This window comes from Belonocnema kinseyi, chromosome 6 (assembly GCF_010883055.1).
Source record: "Belonocnema kinseyi isolate 2016_QV_RU_SX_M_011 chromosome 6, B_treatae_v1, whole genome shotgun sequence".
NCBI classification, from domain to species: Eukaryota; Metazoa; Arthropoda; class Insecta; order Hymenoptera; family Cynipidae; genus Belonocnema; species Belonocnema kinseyi.
Genome location: NC_046662.1, coordinates 74,286,121 through 74,289,934, shown reverse-complemented (window position 1 = coordinate 74,289,934; position 3,814 = coordinate 74,286,121).

Sequence of the window (3,814 nt, the reverse complement as noted above, 5' to 3'; positions counted from 1 at the left end):
TTGAATTTGTTTGTTCATTTTAGAAAATATTTCGTTTCTCATACGAAAAAAGGTACAAATTTAAACGCATACCACTAAATATCTCTGTTTTCAGGAAAAAGTTGAGAGTAAGAAATGTTACAGGTAATGTGCGAAGTGGGGCAACCGCCTGTAGGGTAACTGCGATGGGGGAAACTCATGGTGGCGAATCGCAGATATCTCCGTTGGACTTCGCTCGAGACTTACCTTTTGATAAAGTTAACTTTTGATAAGCTTCTTTTAACATATTCAGATTTATCAAATAATGAATGGGTGCTAGTAAAAATTGTATCTATTGGTGGACACAGACAATTAAAGATACTAATTTTAGATGATGCTTTAACTGCAATGTTTCACTCTAGATTTTATTTAATGAGTTTTAGCGGAGTTTATCCTTTACTAGAAAAAATCTGATTGGGACATAATCTATTAACTATACACTGTCAAAAATATATTTTGAATTCTACGAAACTTGTAGTGGAAGTTTTTTGAAGTTATATATTTCGTAAAATTACAAAACGGTTCGTAATTTTCAGTAGCGCTAACGGCATCAGCTTTCAGTTACATATTTCGTAACGGTAACGTACAATTCTAAGAGCAATACATTTTTTTCGGTTGATTATAATTTTAATATTTATAAATTGTTTATGCATTAAAGTTTTAATTAACCGAAAAAAATATATTACTTTTGGAATTTGACGACACCGTTACTGAAGTCAGGTGCGGTCTATACGTGGCCAAGAAGAGTATCTAGTCAGTTCAAACTTATTCTTTCACTTCAATGTTCACGATGTCAGATGCGTACGAATTTCTGACACGCAAGTCTCTTACCATGAGACAAGCGGCGATTTTGCACTAAAAAGTTACTTGCGAAGAGAATTAATATGTAGAAAGAACTTTAAAATTTCACGTGACCTATTCTTTGCTTGGCGGCGTCCTTTCGAATTTTACGGAAGGGATCCTAGTCATGCCGGGTAATTTCGTAATTTCACGAAGTATTTTCGTAATTTGCTCCTAAATTTCGTAAGTTTACATAAATTTGGTACTTTTGCGCCTGAAACGTTTCGTAAATTTCCGAACATTTTTGACAGTGTACAATAAGAGGATACAAGGCAGCTTATTTTTCTAAACTCTTATATTTAGATCTTAGTAATACTGAAATCAATGATTTTGCATTTTTATTAATTAGCAAATATTAACTGCAAACTATTTAAATACAAAATCCGAGCAAACTAAAGACATTTTCAGTTAATAGCAAGAAAATTAAGTGTCTCTCCTACAATACATTCAGTGATATACAGATTTTTTCCAAAGCTACAGAACCTAAGCCTGGAAAGAAATCTGTTAACCGATGTTTCTGTAATAAGAAATGCACCCAAGTTAAAAATTTATCTGCTACGTTGTAATAAAATGCGCAAATTAGGGGCTAATAATTTTAATCGTACGCAGAATTTAAAATTGTTGCATCTATGTAATAATGAGATTGATATGATAAATCTAGTTACCTTCAATGATCTTGACAAATTGGAATCTATCTCATTTGAAAGAAATAGGCTAATTAACCTTCCAGCTGAATGAATGCTAAAATGACAAAATTTTTGTTTTTTCAATTTCGATTAGAACAAATTTACAAATTTAAAAGCTCTTAACCTAAAAGATAGTCCTTCATCGATGTAATTGTTTTTGCAAAATAATCCTTTAAAATATTTGCGTGCTCATTCTTTAGATTCGGTACTCGGAAATGTAACCATAGAGTTACCCGAGTAAAAATCCCTCGACTCTGTTTCGACTTGAATTTCCCCCGATCAAAACATGCTGAAGTCGTAAAGTACGACTTGAGCATGTCTTAGTTTTGAGACGGAGTCAGGCTTCAATGTATGCCTTGGATACAAGTTTCTATGTGTTAAAGACATTATTTATGTTTTGAGTAGAATTTGTATGACTTAAAAGCGAGCGGTTTATAACTTCAAGTTCATACGAGGTGTGTTCAAAAAATAAGGTGACTTTATGGTTTTCTCAAAAAATATTCATTTATTCCTCAATATTTATGTTTTTCCCTTCAAAGAAATCCCCCTCAGATACAATACACTTGTGTTAACGCTTTTTCCAATCATCGAAGCACTTCTGATAATCATTTTGTGGTATAGCCTTGAGTTCTTTCAGCGATGCAGTTTTTATCTCCTCAATCGTTGAAAATCGATGTCCTTTCATGGGTCTCTTCAGATTTGGGAAAAGAAAAAAGTCACTGGGGGCTAAATCCGGTGAATATGGAGGCTGAGGCATGACTGTGGTGCTGTTTTTGGTCAGAAAATCTTTCACAAGCAACGATGAATGAGCAGGTGCATTATCGTAATGCAAAAGCCACGAATTGTTTTTCCAAAGTTCCGAACGTTTTTTGCGTATCGCCTCTCGCAAACGGCGCATAACTTGAAGGTATTACTCCTTATTGACCGTACGACCTTGTGGTAAGAATTCCTGATGCACTACGCCACGGTAATAAAAGAAGACTGTGAGCAAAACCTTCACATTTGACCGAACTTGACGTACTTTTTTCGGTATTGGAGACTCAGGATGCTTCCACTGAGACGATTGGGCTTTAGTTTCGACGTCATAACCATATACCCACGATTCATCCCCGTTATAACCCTTTTGAGAAAATCAGGATCATTATTGACTTCATTCAACATCTCCTGAGCGATGATCATGCGATGGATCTTTTGATCAAAATTAAGCAGTTTTGGAACAAATTTCACTGAAACACGTCTCATGCCCAAAACGTCCGAAAAGATAGCATGGCATGAGCCAACCGATATGCCAACATCTTTAGCAACTTCTCTGATGGTAATTCGGCGATTTTTCAACACCATTTCTTCCACTGCTTGAGCGTTTTCATCTGTTGTTGACGTGCTGGGATGTCAAGGGCGAGGTTCGTCTTCGACACATCCTCTCGGCCTTCTTGAAACAGCTTGTACCACTTATACACATTTTCCTTACTCAGAGTAGACTCATCGTATGCAACTGTCATCATTTCAAGAGTTTTAGAGCACTGGATTTCGTTTTTCACACAAAATTTAATGCAAACTCTTTGCTCCATTTTTTTCGAAAGAAGAAAATCGCCGAGCACACCAAACCCTTCTAACCTTTTACGCCTCTGCCAGAAAAACAATACGAGCTATATAGTCGAAACTGTGAACATATGATCGTGACGAGTGTACCAACACAACAAAACAAAAAACTTAAAACTTCTAGAAATTTACCATTTAAATTTTTTTCAAGAGAATTTATAAGGGCGATACTTGCACAGACCCACAGATTAAAAATTTGTTAAATTAAAAATAACTTATTTCATAATTACAAATTTTTTATTCATCAATTTTAGTCTCATTTCTGAGTAGCAAAACGTTTGTATTGAGAAAAGTTTACACCGACTATCAGAGTCAAGATAAGGCTCGTCTTGAAACAAGTAAACGTCGTCTTAGCCAAGACAAGGTTCGACTTAAGACAAGTAAGCGACATCTTACATGTCGTGACCATTAAAGTAAGACGAAGGCTTATATCTCGACTCAGTTTTCAGACGCAGCCAGTGATCGATGTTTTGAACACGTACGCAAAACATAACCAAGTCGAACTCAAGTCGACACATTTTTACTCAGGTAAACACTTCATTGAATATCCTGAAAAAGTGTGTCTTGATTAGAAAATAATATCAATGGTAGAGACCTACATTAAGGAAGGCTTTTAACATAGTTTCGAGAGTTTATTATTTTTGTATGTACGTTTCATATGCTAACAGAAG